The sequence below is a fragment of the Chroicocephalus ridibundus genome, chromosome 6 (assembly GCF_963924245.1).
Source record: "Chroicocephalus ridibundus chromosome 6, bChrRid1.1, whole genome shotgun sequence".
In the NCBI taxonomy this organism is placed as follows: Eukaryota; Metazoa; Chordata; class Aves; order Charadriiformes; family Laridae; genus Chroicocephalus; species Chroicocephalus ridibundus.
Genome location: NC_086289.1, coordinates 3,643,704 through 3,660,155, shown reverse-complemented (window position 1 = coordinate 3,660,155; position 16,452 = coordinate 3,643,704).

The window sequence follows — 16,452 nt, the reverse complement described above, 5'->3', positions numbered from 1 at the left end:
GACAGCACAATCCTACGGACACTGGGTTTTGTGAATTCAGCTTAAAATGACATGAAGCAAACAGGTGAATTGCCATTATCCTGCATTTTGCTTGTTTTTCACACGCTTAGCAGCAGGAGTAGGATGTGCTCTCTGCTTTCCTCAGTTGCAGTATGAGCTTATTTTTCTTCAAAACATAAGAAATGGGCAGCAGTATTTTCTGGTTCACTGAACAAATTTGAATGGTCATACCACAGCAATTTATTTGTTTTCCCTTTTTGGTACCTGAAATGGAAGAAAGCAAATTTAAATAAGTTATCAAATCATGAAGAATGTTTACTATTTGAAAACTAATTATTATGAAACTAATATTCCTTTCATGATAATGGATGTTTTAATAGACCAGGTTGTTAACTGATTTACATGATTTATCTTTGCTAAAATGACTCGTGTAAAAGCTTTATCCTGATCTCCAGCCAGGTATCTGATTGAGTGCTTTGAGCATCTTCCTGGAGCACCAGCCCAGCAGCGCTCATCAGCAGCCAGCTTCTCTGGCAAACGAGGAGTCTAATGAGCGCAGCCAAACACCAGGTTGGGAGCGTGATTGAGCATTGCCTTTGCAAATTAAGACATCCAAGCAGTAGCTCTTTGCTCCTCAATATGCCTCATTGCTGTAGCTCTGCCATTTTCTTCCCGAGTACTACTGTCTGATCTTGCGTCTTTGAGTCCTTGGTTTTGACCTCATGATGTCTGTCCCTTCTGTCCTGGTCCCTGTCCCTCCACCTGCTTTTGATGAGTCTGTTGCATGTCTCCTGCCGTGCCGCTGCGGTTGTTCTTGACTTTACCTTTGCTATTTAGCAAGAGCTCTTCTTCCCTTTGGAGTGTTGCACCCTTTTCTGACATGAGGCTTCTTGATCGTCTCTTCTGATTGCTGCCATTGTAGCAGGCCCTTAAGCATTTACGAGGTATGCTCTTTAAAATAATGCAGAAGGATTTAATTAATTATAATAAATAACAGAAACACTTGCTGCAGATGAGTGCTTTTAGTAAATTAGGGTATAAGCTGCTTTCAAAGATATCAATGAGAACTTTGCTTTAAATTATATGTTGTTGTGCAAGTGCTTGTGATAATGTGCTGTAGGAAAGCAGTAAATACCACATAACGTATTCCGTATCTTTAATAAAGCCTTGCTAATACATAGGTACTCTTTGCAGCTTTGCTATTAAATCTTGCAGAGAAGGAGGATTTTCTGTATGTAATTTATAAAGAATTTGGATTTGTAATATCAGTGGTATTACAATGTTCTTTCTTCTCTGTTCCGTTTTCCTTCCCCCATTTTGGCAGCTATAGTTTGCAATGGGAATTTAAGGGTGTCACTTCTTTTTTCCCCGAGAATGTTGGTTAAATAGCGGGTTTCAGATTAAATTTACTTTATAATGAAGCAAATGAAGCCTGTGAAATATATCACATTTTAAAAAGCAAAATTATAGTTTATTCTTGTTAGATGAGAACCAGCAGATGCTGTCAAGAGCAGTTCCTCTTTCCATCCTATTGTCCAGATAAAATCTTTTGATGTCGTATCCCTCCAGCACTCGTGTATTTCCACTGGGACATGGAACTGCATCTTTGCAGCTGGAAGCAGAGGGGCTGTTCCTAACCTTGAATTACATTTGTCCTGAAGGCTTTGCTAATTTTCTCTTTTAAGATAAAAAAGATATATGCTGGTAACACATTTCTATTTGTGTGCCTGGTATAATGCGCAATTGCTCCTCTGCACTTTGGACGAGGAGCTGTCATCTGTTTGAACTCTTTGTTTTCCTTAAGGAGACCAAACAAGGGTTATGTGGAGCCAATGCAGTTCAGAAGACAGATGGCCTCCAGAAGTAGACATCTTTCCATTTTATCTACTCAGACAGCTTAGTTTATTCCATGCTACTGAATTACCTTGCTGAGCCACCTCTGGTTTCTCTTCACCTGAAGCTGGTGGCCTCAGTTGTGGGTCTCCGGGGCCACAAACATGTCCAGGACAAGAAGAAGCCCAGACGACCCCTGGACCTGCAGCTCATCATCCAGAATGCTGTGGCGCCACGCTTCCCAAGGGACAGCCAGCCTGCCAAGGCAGGTGTTGCAAGTAGGAGGGTTGGGTGATAGCTAGATTTTGGCCCATGCTAAATCTGCAATTAAAGTAGGACGGGGGACAAGGACGAGTGTCTCCTTGTGTAGAATTAAAGCTGAACCAGTAACTTGTATGCATAAACCCCCTGGAGCTGATTGCAGGGGGAGGCAGTGCCAAGCACTAGTAGAACCTGGAGATTAGAACATCGCCATGATTTATGGAGTCCTATTTCTAAAAATGACACTTTAATAGTCTCTGCAGGAATTATTTTTTTTTTTTTTTTGTTACTTTTTATACTGCTATGAATATGAAAGCTTGGTGCCTGGCCAACAGGCAGCAAACAAATGTGGAAATAAACCCCTCTCATTTGAAGACTCTGTTAGCTTCTCTGTTGGCCATCTGAGAGCAACATTTAACCTTGGGTATACTGTAACTATATGACTGTTTATTGAGCAAACTGTAAAACTAAAATGGAGAATTTCCATCATATAAGTGAGACTCTGGCAGTACAGGTGAGTTACACTTCTATTGTGTTTTAATTTCCACTTAAGGTTTTTTTGGCTGGTAAAATATTAGTTTTGTATTACTCCTTAAAAGTACCGACAGCCGGTGATAGATTGGTTTAGAACAAAGCACTTCGAGTCAGCAAATAAAAAAAGTAATTGAGTGTTAACTCACTGGTTGACCAGTATTGAATCAGAATGTTTTGGGTATTTAGTTGAAATGGGGCATGTGTAAGCAATATACTTGCTTGTTTCTGAGATTCTTCGTTTTTACGCTTGTGTGAAAGTGAAGTAAAAGTATATATGACGATTCTTGTGTACGTTTTTTTTCTTGTTTGCTAATTGCGGATTGAAATTGAAATTCACTTAAAAATCTCAGTGTAATTGTTTTACATATGCAATAATATTGAAAATAATAACAAAAATATAATATTTTAAAATACCGATCAAATTTGTTAAGAAAAGGAAGTATGGCCTAATAGCTAGTGACTTGAGAGGATAGTTTCAGGTTAGTATAATACTAACTATAATACTTCAAATCAAGAAAATATTCTCTTTTCGTGTGGAGTCTTTAATGGTCAGAAGCTGTTCTACCACTCCAGCAGTCTCTGGGTACAATGCAGGGACTTTGCTCGGGTCAGTAGTGGCAATAAAAATAAATCACTTGAGTATTATTTCTACCAATGGGCTACAGTGAGTTCAGGACTTAATATTGGTTATCTTAAATTGATGTGAAGTTTAAGTAAGTTTTATTTTTAAAAGGAGAAAAAGTAAATTAAATATACAGATTCAGTATTTTATTAATTGTTCCATATCCCACTCATCCCAAATTGGTAGCGGGAGCAATTTTAATGATTTTTTATGAGTGATATCCTCTTGTAGATAAGGACACATGAGATTAATTTGTGTACCATTTAAACCTAAACGGTATTCCTGGAAAGACCTGGCATTGTGTCGGTGTGGAGTACTTAGTGCTGCAATTAACACCCCTGCCCAGCAAACGGGGAGCTGCTGGGATTTTGCTGAGACTGATGAACTTCTTCATTTCTGAGCTGGGCAGTGGGAAGAGAAGGAGGTGAGGAAAGAGACTGGGAGGTTACTGCCAGAGCCCTGTCCCCTCAGGTCATCTCCAGGAGAGGGCTGTGGGATGCACTGGCTTGACGGGAGACACAGCCTGGATGCTGAAAGCTCAAAACAAGTCTTTCTTATATATTACCATATTTATCACCACCATTTGCTTAATAAAACCATTGTCTTTCTCACTATCTGTAGTATAGCTGCGTTAAGACATTATCCACAGAACTGTCAGCCAGGCGTCAGATCTGTTTATTTACTCTTCATTTGAATGATGAGATGAAAAGCAAACTAGTAGCTATCTGTATCTTCTGCTTTTTTTTTCGTGAGCTGTTTTAGAGAACGGCTTTAAGTGTTATTTAAACACCCAGATATCTTAAGAAGACAGATGATAGGAGGTTTAAACGGAATTTTATTCTAATTTATTAGTGTTTTGGTTTTTTTTTTAATGTAATGGGATATCTTCATCTGTTTTCTATTCTCTTTATGTTGTTTAGAAAAAGCAAGACCAGCGTTCTCTTTTCAAGTCATTAGTATAATATTCATGCATACTGTAGACTTAACGCTTTCCAGAGCTGGAACAGCAGGAGGAGGAGGAGGGAGAAACAGAGATAATTCATAGGGAAGAGAATAAAGGATATTTTGAACTTGGATTTGAAATGAGATGAAGAGTCAGCTAGACAGTATTAGTACATTTTGTTCCAGATGACAGGAACTACAGACAAGAAGTTTGGGTAGGGGCCAGAATGTCTGATGGGGTGGCAACAAAAACTAGTGCTGTAACAGCACGGGGAATAGAGAAACACCAGGCTGTTTGTCAGAGAGTGCTTTTGCTTTATAAACTGATGAAAAATATTCTCTGGAAAGTCTGTTGGAACAAGTTGTCAACTATGTTTGTGAAAACATTAGTGATGGGGTTATGTTTGTCTTTGAATGAGAAAGCTGAAATATTTTCATGGCCTGGAAATATGAATTTCTGGATTTTGGGGAGGGAAAGTGAAAGGGACGCTGGGCGATGAAAGAGGAAGGTGTGCAACGTAATGGAAAGTGAACGAGGTGAAGCATTTACAGATAGTGGTAAATAGTGGTGGTGATAGATTTACGGGCAGCTGACAAGGGATGAAGTGGAAGGCAAACCCTTAGTCACCCGGCAGTCAGCAGGCTTTTGCAGTTGATGAAAAGGAGCCATGATTTAACCCAGAGAGTTTGAGAAGGAGTTATATGGGTTCTTCAAATTACCTAATCCAAAATCAGAAGATGTTTCCAACCGTAGCAGAGGTTGCAGAGCAGACCTGCTGTGTCAGCAGAGCGTGGCTGAGCAGTTGTTTTGTGGATTCATGGCTTCAGTTTTCTTTACAACTCCTGGCACCAGGCGTGAAACTTTTAGAGTGGTCATTGCTACTCTGATGGATGAGAGAATGACAAGTCTCTTTACTCTAGAATTAATTTTCCGTATCCTAAGATTTTTCAACCCCTCCTTAGGATTTGATTGAGGTGGCTATTTTTTTTTTTTGCCTAATAAAATATATTACACACACCTCCCCCAAGTGTTTTTCTGTCACAGGTGTCTGCCTTTCTCTACAGAGAGGTCCATTCCTTTCTCTGTGGGTATGGGTCTCTAATGCTTTAGGTCATGCAGAATGGAAAAAAACATATATAATCTAGTTTATTTCTTAATATAAAAAGAGGAAGTATTTTGTGGCTACTTTTTTTCTAAGTACAAATTTTATTGATTCATTTCACATTCCAGAAATTTTCATTTAATTAGTACTTGTTTACCCTTACCAACTTTTAAGGAACTTGTAACTTAATAACTTCTTTAATGAAGCATGAGATGTGAAAATATTGCGTATTACAGACGTCTTCTGATAAACAAATACGGTGCTGCAGTACTGCAAACGAAAACGGAGGCAAAAGGATGAGAACTTTGCCTTTATGAAGAATTGGCTTTGCATGCAATTTTTTTCCAGTATTGTTTGAACTGAGCTGGAGTTGACGTGGCTGTTTTCCTCTGGTCCCACAGATACTGTCACTGGGAACTGGCAAGTATCAATGTGCTCCGAAATAAAAGTTTGTTTTGTTTTGACATTAGAGGTTGTTTTCATGTGACACTGCCCTGGCTCAGTGCCTCTCAGCTGCATTTGGCCACTGGCACTGGTGGGTTTCATTGCAGAGCTGTTGTAATGCTGCGGTCATCGGCTTAAAACCTGAAAATCCCATGTCATTGCTTTGGCCACCATTTTGCGTTGATTTTGCCCGACGTGTGACAGTATTTCTACCCTAATCATGGCAGTAGGAGTTTTGCTACAGATCTAAATGGAGTCAGTCTTCGTTCTTTGGCTTTTACCCTACAGTCATTATTCAAGCCAAAATATTAGGGAAGTCAATGTGAATTGGCATGGCTATACTCTGCCAAATCAAGTCCCTCTTGTTGTTGTATATGCAGATAATATTTAGTATGAGTGTCTGCTTCGTTACAGATGCAGAACTAAATGTTTGGCCTTTGAATTTAATGGGAATTTTGCCATTGATATAAATCAAGCCAAATTTTCTACTGGAAAATGTTGTTAATGTATTTGTGAGATGTGTGTGGTTAAAAGAATTATGGAAACGTAGCTTATTTTCTCAAGGTACAGTAACCCTTTATGTGGGGTCAAACTTCATTATAGTTTTCAGATGCAAGCAAAAAACTAAACCTTAGATAGCGAGTGATCTCTTGATCCTTAATTTCTGTTTACCTCGGTAGGAGAAAGTAAATATAATTTTACATGTCAATTAAGAAAAATAGCTTCTTTATTATTTTTTCTTCATTCTCAGTAACTATGTTGCTCCTTCTGAGAAAATGTCACCTTTCATGTCACCTTATCTTTGAAAGTTTCCAGAAATGTAACTGTGACTTTTTCCCTTGATAGCGCTAAAGCAAACTGCAGCACTAGAACCCTTTTGCATTGTTAGGAAGGTCATGGTAATGAAATCTGGTGTCTCTCATAACAGTAAATACTTCGATTAAAAAAAATTAGAGCCTCTGAAGTGGGAGGCAAATATAGTATCTTTGCCTTTTGTAGGTATGTAAAGTTAGTGTTTTCATAGAATTATAGAATACCAGGTTGGAAGGGACCTCAAAGATCATCTGGTCCAACATTTCTTGGCAAAAGCACGGTCTAGACAAGATGGCCCAGCACCCTGTCCAGCTGGATCTTAAGTGTCCAATGTTGGGGGATCCCCCACTTCCCTGGAGAGGTTATTCCAATGGCTGATTATTCTCATTGTGAAAAATTTTCCTCTTGTGTCCAATCGGAATATCCCCAGGAATAACTTGTACCCACTACCCCTCATCTTTTCCATGTGACTCCTTGTAAAAAGGGAGTTTCCACCTTCTTTGTAGCCACCCTTGAAATACTGAAACGGGGTGATAAGGTCTCTATGCCTTCTTTTCTCAAGGCTGAACAAACCCAGTTCTCTCAGCCTTTCCTCATATGGCAGCTTCCCAGTTCTTTGAGCATCTTTGTGGCCCTTCTCTGGACCCTCTCCAGCCTGTCCACAGCATTTTTGTATAGTGGGGACCAAAACCGAACACATTATTCCCGGTGTGGCCTGGAACAGAGTGGGATAATGACTTTGTCTCTTCTGGTGATGCCCTTGTTGATGTAACCCCACATCCTGTTGGTTTACTTTGCCTTAGCAGCACACTGATCACTCACATCGAGCTTGTTGTCCACTGGGACCCCCAGGTCCCTTTCCACAGAGCTGCTCCCCAGCTGAGAAGATCCCAGCCTGTGCTGTACTCCTGGATTATATTTTCCCAGGTGCAAGACCTTACACTTGTCCTTGTTGAACTTCATAAGGTTCTTGTAAGCCCACTCTTCCAGCCTACCCAGGTCTTCCTGCAGGGTGGCTTTCCCTTCTCCCATCATCCAGATCACTTACGAAGATATTAAACAGCGTTGGGCCCAATATCGATCCCTGGGGACCCCACTTGTGACAAGTTGCTGGTTTGAAAAGGAGCTATTTACCAGTATGCTCTGGGTGCGGCCTGTCAGCCAATTCCCCATGCACCACACGGACCGTTTGTCTGGACCTGACGCATCAGTTTGTCTAGGAGGAGGCTGTGGGGAACCGAGTCAAAAGCCTTGGACAAAACCAGGTAGACAATGTCCACTGTTTGCCCCACATCAATGGAGCAGGTTACTTTGTCGCAGGTGGCGATCAGGTTTGTCAAGCACGATTTGCCCTCAGTGAGTCCGTGCTGGCTTTTCCCAATCACATGCTTCATTTAACTTGTGATAGCCCTCAGGAGGATTTGTTCCGTAACTCTCCCAAGGACTGAAGTTAAGACCGATGAGCCTATAATTTCCTGGATCTTCCTTTAAGCCCTTCTTGTAGAAGGGGGTGACATTAGCCTCCTTCCAGTCTTCTGGGATGTCCCACGATCTCCACAACTTCTCAAAGATGATGGAGCACGGCTTCACAATGACGTCAGCCAGCTCTCTCAACACCCTTGGGTGGAGAGCGTCAGAGCCCATCCATTTGTAAGAGTCAAGCTCCTGTAATAGTTCACATACCAATATTTTCTTTTACACATCAGAGTGTAATTGGATGGATGAAACAGTATTGTTTATTTCTAAGAACTACACACGTTTTCATGAGCTTTGAATGGGCCGTTGAAGATTCAAATTTACCTACTCATTATTTCTACGCTCTTTCTTTTCAGTTAGTTTCGGTCATGGTCTTTACTGAACAAACCATTAAGAACAATCTTATACAAGTGGGGCAATACGTCACAGTCCTGGCTCTAGCAAGGAGGGTGGGGGGTTTTGTTTCTTTTTAAACGTAAAACCTGTCTAATACTAAGCGCTGTGTTGTGTGTGCTTTCCTGCTTAATGAAGAGCAATGCACGTTTGATGAAATGAGAGTAAAGTCAGGCAAATGCGATTCAAGTTAAGTGGTGGTAGGGAAAAGCTTTTCAGAAATAATAGTTAAAGCAGTAAAACTGTACTCATTGAAGTCTGCGTGTGGGTAAGCTTTGCTTTCCTAGGTGTGGAGTCCAGTGCCCAGATTATGAAATAATTTGAGGTAAAAAAAACCCCAAACCATGCACTCATCCTTCAGCTCCTCTCCCCACCTTAAGGTGCAATTTCTCATCTCCGGAGCAGGAGCGACAGCGTTGTATCCAGCTCCCTTTGCTCTGTGCCTGGGGCTAAAATCTGAGCTGTGCTCGCAGAGGCTGCTGAAGAGAGAGTGCCCAAAATGAACTAAAATTGACTTCTTTCTCCAGCGCTTATTATTATTCAGTTGGGTTAAAATACAGAAAATTTTTAGACTTTCATTGTCCATGGAAAATGTGATTTCCTTGATCAAAATGGCAAGATTTTTTTCTAATTCTTTACAGATACAGTATTTTAATAATGTGCAAATTCTTGATTAGTGATTAAAACTGTCTTATGCAGGACAATTACAGGACAGTATTTGCTATTGCTGAAATGCGGACAGAGATTTAGCTAATTCAACTGTTAACTGTTACCAATGGAGATAGTATTTCCTCTTCTTTTAGAGAGAATGAGATTTAAGTGAGAGCAAATGGAAAAGGTAGATGTATGTATATGGTAGTAGAAATGCAGTCCGTGTGTGTATAATACACAAACGGCTGTAAATGTTTTAGGTTAAATTGGAGAAAAATAGCCTCACTGTTCTGGTAAAACTTTGCTATAGGTGGGAGTGAGTGGGGGAATATAGACTTCTGATAAATCACTTGTCTGTGCCGTTTCTCTGTGCTCCAAAAATAAGCAGAGGTAAGATGGGATTTGAAAATCATTCAGGAAATGTTTGAATTTTTAAGTTTGTTTGAGTAGGACCTAGTTACCCAGACAGGTTGGCAGCAGAAATGTAACCATAAAACAGGGGTTGGATTATGTGATGCCCAGCCGTTTATGAAGGTTTCTTTGGCCAAAGAACTTAGCTGGACGCCGAGCTCAGGCCCTCTGGTACAAGGTTGCTCCTTTTCTGGTTCTTAGGATTTCTGAGGGTAGTAGTAAGTCTTGAAGAGTTGTGTTTGCTAATACACCGTTCTCCTCTGCATGCGTCTGGAAACTACGTAAATTGTAGTTGTCAATGTGTAAAAGTATAATGGTATAGGAAGCTTAGAGGACTTTCCTTCAAATTGGATGTTGCTTCATGGCTTTGGAATGAGAGAACGCTTTTCTTCAGGGAAATGCAACCATTTTATCAAAGAGCAAGCACCTACCACCATAGCTCGGGTCCTCCTAACGAGAGCAAATTTAGACGCCGTAATAATTCAGATGGTACATTGAAAGGGAAAGGGCCCTGCAAAAGGGATGTCTTACACAAAAACATTCGTACCACGTAGGTGGGGAGCATTAAATCAGTTATTTATGCTGTATGGATGTTGCTGAACTTAGTTAACTTAACTCCACCGCTGTTGGTGGTTACCATGTTGTACAAAACTCATATAAGTTACCAAGGGGTATAATTAACAAATAACGTGTTGAGAATATCTTTGTAAGGTATTTTTCTCATAAGAGAAGTAGTTTAGTTGACATTTAGCTTACGTAGGCTTAAATGTCATGAAAGCAGAGTGGTGTGAATCAGAGGGAGAATAAATAATGAGCGGTTCTTGTTAAATGCAATAGGACTTATATTACTCATAGGATTAAAAAAATACAGCGTTCGTGCTGTCTTGGCACAGTGTGGTATAGCTCACAGAAAACACTACTGGCTTTCTCATCGTTGTTTCAAACCTCTAAGTATATCATCTTGCAATGTTTTAAAACACGACTGAAGAGCAATTTACATTTTTTTCATGTCGCTGCACTCCCAGCTTCTGGAAATGGACAATTCTTAAGGAAATCTTGCAATACTTGTGTAGAGTTCAGAGAATATTTATGATATCGGCATCTGTAGAGTTTGCTTTTTTTTCTTTATGAAAGGAAATTTCCGTAAAAATGACATTTTTAAGAGTCAACTGCGTGCGTTGATATCATTGAGCATCCCAGCTCCTCAGGGTTGTGTGTTTTCAGAGTTTGACTCTTTTTGAGAAATGCTTTCTTGCCAGCCTGACTGTCAGATGTCCTAATCATTTGCAAAATCAAGGGGTTTCCTCATCATATCATTGGAAATGCATCTTCCACTCTTCTGCCATTTTTATCTTCTGCCATCTTATTTTCCCTGAAGATCCGTAACGCCAAATTTTCTTTCTTTTTTCACCGTTCAGACAGATTTTTCTTATTTATGTATTTTTCTCATTATACTCATGCTTATCAAGAGTCACATTTTGTTTCCAAAATTATCTTTCTTACATCCAGTTTTTTGTTATTGGAAGTAGCTTAACCAGAAACAAAAATGTTGGTTGGATTTTTAAAATGGCCTTAGCTGAGTAAATCTTGCCTAATTTGAAATCCCTGCATACAGATCTTTTGTTATCCTCACTTTTGGGGTGTGTGTTTGTAAGGCAGTACTTTCCAGGTTAGGGCACCGTGTGTGTTGTCATCCGGGCTATAGCAGCGGGAGGGCCACCATCTCTGCTAGTGCTGTCATCACAAAAATAGAGATTTTCCTTTTTATACGGTCAGGAAACTCAGTATTTGAAAGCGAACACTTATTGGTTAATTAAGCAGCTCTTTGTAGGCCCACACGTGCGTGATGATTTAAATTATTTTAAATTCTTTTTTAACATTATATATTATAACACCAATATGTTTCTTTTGTCCATATTATGTATATCTGCTTTTTTTAAAAAAAATAATAGGAAAATAGAAGGGAAGAGCTGAATTGTTATTCCAAATTTTTGGTCTGTTTGTTTTCTTTTGTTCCCTAGATTTGCTTGTTTTGTGACTCGAGCTACGTATTGATAAACAGCGGCCCGAAGCCTTCCTGCATCTCAGATTTGTTGAAAAAAAATTTGGTAAGAGGAGCTCTCTGTGTATGAAAATATTTATAGTGAGAGGTAAAGGCTGCATTCAAAGTGAATGCGTAGGCTCAGTATGCTAGTTTGGCAACCATGCCAGATTTCTGAAGTAATCCAATGCATTAACTTTAGATATTATTTCTCCATCAAATAGTGAATTTAAAAGTTGATTCTGTTGCTTAGATATGGATGCAAAATATGCGCATAGTTTTTGAGTGTACTTGTGCTTCTCCAAGCACATACTATAGGTACAAGTGCTGAATCAAACAGTAACGTAATTTATTATTCAAGGTCCAAAACCTATTTTAACATAATTTACTATTGAAGGTCCAAAATCTATTTGCTCATATGTGAAAGTATTTATACAAACTATATTATAAAAGTAATGTTTTGAAATATTTATTCATTTTAGGAAAAAGAACCATCAATAAACCCCATCCTCCGGTCACGGAAGTGATTACACCCCTGTGTTCAGGTGCTTCGGGCCCCAGCAGACAGAAGAGGATCGTAAAGACAATGGTTACAATATTCAGCTGAGGACAGGAGATCCAATGTCGCCTACCTACGGAATCATATATATGCAGGTGCAAAGTTAATGTGGTACTGTCTTCAGACTTGTAAAGCATTTTAAAGCTGAGAGTGACTGAAATGCTGAATATTTGCCGCAACTGTATCAGTTGCAAAAGTAAAATGTAAGATTAGATTTTTGTGTTATATTATTAACATTTAAAATAATTTATTAAGAAATATCTTGAATACTACCATTTTTACTGTAAATATTATGAAGGACTATTTTTCTACTCCGCTGCATTTGGATTTTTTTTCAGAACGGGACATTGCAAGTCCCGAATCATTTCAGAGCTGTTGCCATGCCTTCCTTCTCCAGATCTATCGTGCTGTGACTGCTTACATCGAGGGAGTCCGTCCGTGGAGGGGTGACGTGCACAACTTCTATTGACTTCACTGGGGCTGATTGTTGGGGTTTTTTCTACCCTGCTTATACGTTAGGTATTTCCCAAATAAGCTCTTGACAATTCTGAAGTCACTTGTAGCAAACCAGCAGTTCCGTATGCTTAGATAACATATTCACTTTTTTAATTGCTGTCACAAATGAGTACAGAGACTCTCTGTTTCCCTTTCCTTTGAACTAAATGTGAAGTGGCAGTGGTAGTCAAATTCCGAGTCTGCTGGTTTGGTTATAAAGGCTGCATACTTGGGTCCTTTTCCTCTAGATGAATGTGTTTTCTAGTGACACCTATTCATGCCCTTTGAAAATTTACATAGAAAAGTTTGTCACTAGGTGGCAGAATTAGACTGTATTAGTACTAACTTTTTTTATGATTTGTCCAATTGGCATCTTTCTATTCCATAAATACCTCTTCGACTATACCCAGCATTCACAAATATCTAAATGTTAAAATAAATTCTAATAAATGCTTCTCTTTTGAAGAAGTATTTTTTAAGAAAAGCAGGTATAATATGCTGGGCTTCAGAACTGTTGTAAGTATTTGATTAATACTTCACTTTGGATTTGTGATAAAACCCGCTCTTCTTCTGAAATCTTCACTCCCACATTTTAGAAGTACTTTAGTATTTAGTATATTTATTATGGTCAGTAAATGAAAACATTTTGTTCCTCTTCGGTGTTTTTCAAAGATGTATAATACTAAGATATTGCTTTAACTACATGTGCAGATGAGGTATTTATATGCGCAGATGTCTTTTCTTGTCTCTGAATGCCAGTTTTCATACGAGAACAGCTAATTCACAGGCACACTTAGGGTTAATTACAAATTAAGTTTTTCCTGTGTGGGACAATTTTGAATCTCTTTAGTCGTGGACATAAGCAAAACTGAAAAAACTCTGCTCTAATTGGAAAAACAGTAATTATACCATTTGTATTCTGGTCTTCATTTATGACTTAGCTTATATTGAAAAAAATCATTATGTTCCAATATAGATTATATCTTGGTGCCTAGATTTGACAGATGCGTCAGTATGGGAGCAGCCATGCAGAACTTGAGGACATTTTATTTTGAGGGGTAATGCCCATGTTTTGAAAACATTGTAGGAACATCTCTGATCACTTGCTATGTGTTGAAATGTTTGGGAAGTGTTTGGAATATTTGAAGGAACATACCAGACTTTGTTTTCTTCTTAGAGGCTACGTTGCACAGCATGTCGTAGGTGGCTGTGAGCTGAGAATGTCCCACAGATATCGATTAAAGGTCACTAGCCCTAGAGGAGCTTTTGCTTATAGTCTAGTTGTCTCTGTCTTCCCTACTAGAAAGTAGTACAGATTTTAAATTATAATTAAGTTACTAATTCAAGGACTCCTTAGACAGTTAAAAAAACCCCAAACATCAATGCTTAAAAAAATGTGTTCTCTGAGCAGACATTAGGGAAATCACGTAATTTTACTTTAATATTGAGATTAACTAACATGGACTAAAGTTATTCTGTAGATTAAATTATGGTTATAATAGTCTCTAGAGTGCTTTCTAACATAATTTTAAAATTAAAGAATAAAACATTACTTGATTTCCTTCTTCCTTTTTTTGTTTTTTTTTTAAATATTATTTCTTAAAATCATTTTTCCTTAGCCAAGCATTGCTCGTTTGAGGTAAGCAGGTGGAAGAGCAGCTGCGTACTTTTTACGTAGCCTATCTCATGCCTTCTGGGTTTAGGAAGAATAAGATTATGATACCAGAAATGTTTCTATCAGTGAAAGCGTAGACATGCATGCTCTTTCCTGTGGCTTACTGAGACAGCCTTTTTTATCGAGAATGTAAGTTACATTTCCTTTCAGGTGTCCGAGACACCGGTCAATGAGTACCTTGCCTTGAAGGTGTTGTACTTCTGAAGTTGTTAAAAACTGCTGTTGGAGGTGCCCAGCGGGATGAGATCAACTACAGGAAGGGTGTTCTTAGGCAGGCAGAAGCAAGAGTAACTTCCGTAACTGGCAGATGTTCAGCTATCATGAGAATAATATAAAAATCATTAACTATAAAAATAATAAATACTTGTTTTTCCTTAATATTCTCAGGCTTGAATAATATCTACTTGGAGTCAGGCAACTCATTTTCAAGTTTTTCAGAAGTTCTAGTTTTGCGTGTTCTTAGATGACACATGAAATGACTTCAGGAATTAGTTTTTTACTATGAACATTTTTCATTAAATCTCCAAGTTGGCATCGCAGATGTTTTTTCCACAGGGAAAGAGAACTCTCCTAAAATGTGACCATGTTTTCATAGATGCTTTTGATGTTTCAAACTGATAGTGTTTAAGAATTGTTGTATGGAATATTTGAGAGACTTAGCTGCAGTAAAGTAAGTTTTAGCAGATTCATTTGTTTCGAAGCAGATCTTCCAAAGCTGGTACTTATTTCTTCATGTGTTTGTAACAACCTGTCAGCTTTTCAAGTAATCAGAGCTTGCTTAACATAATTTTTTCAGTTGAAAAGCATTAGTGCATAAGTTGCCCAGATCTTTACAGGCAGCATCTAATCTCTGCATAACCTAAGCAGTAGGACTTTCTTTTCAAAGTCTCGCTGGCTGAACTGGAATAATCGCGGAGAATCCGCTATGGTGGTAGGCAAGTTCTTCCAGAGATCAGTTATCCCTGTTAAAAAGGTACACCTTGTTTCTGGTGTATACTTCATTACTTTCAGTCTCCAGTCAATGCATCTTACTCTGCCGTTGCCTTTGCCTACTACATTGAAAAGCTGAGATGTCATCATCGGGTTTTGTTCCCTGTTTAAATGCTTTTTTAACTGCATTCAAGCTTTTATATTTCATAACTGCACAAAGCAGAAACCTCTTAGAGCAGTTTTGCTGTAGTTGGTTGCGTTGCAGATTAACCATGCTGGTTCATAGCAGTCCCCAGCTTGATCTAACATTCGGAAGGTCTTAATACTAACATGTCGGTTCGTACTAATACACATATATATAACATACGTATGTGTGGTTTTGTGTATATATACACACGTGGACCAAATAGAAAAGGAGGTTTAAGGTCTCAGGTTTAAGCCTGAAATAACTTGTTGCACCAACTGTTTTTTTGTTACAATTTATTTCTAAATAACGTTAAAAATATTTTAACTCCGGTTTTTAAAATAGTGTCTCCATACAATACACAACAAAACAGAATAGGTTTCTAATTTGTATTTGGCTGGAAAGATGTTCAATAAATCAGAAAAGAAACTACTCTATTTTAAATAACTTTTCTCTCCCCCTTTGGTAAAGTACAAGAGAATTCTGCTTAAATGAAGCATGCAATTTTAATCAATTTTACCCTAAGAAAAGCAGACAAACAGCTGCTGCTTGTTAATTGGTGAATGTCTTCGCCAACAGACTCATCATTTATTCACTGCTTTCAGTGCAGCCTGAAATTCTGTAAATAAAGGTGTTATCATCGTGCAATATGACTGCCTGTACATTTGCAGCTAAGCAGCGCAGATAATGCATGAAGAATTTGTTTCGAAAGACAAATATCTTACCTTCACCCTCACAGATTCATTGTTTTCATCTAATAGTCACATTTCCTGGGAAAGGTCAGATCTCTTGTGTGAAACCAAGGGAAAAACGTGTTTAATCTTCCTAGCTGAAAGATTAATTTCTCATTAAAATGATACCAAGCTGTGAAGATTTCCCATTCTGAAAAAGGATTCTCCTGTAGAACCACAGACCCTTGTGGGTTGGTGGGAATGTCCAGAGGTCATCCAGTCCGGCCTTCTGCTCGGATCGGATCTAGCCGAACCTGTAGCCGGTTGCTCAAGGCCTTGTTGAGTTGAGTTTTGAAGCTTTCCAAGGATGGAGATCCCACACCTTCTCTGGGCTGCAGTTCCAGTGGTTTACCA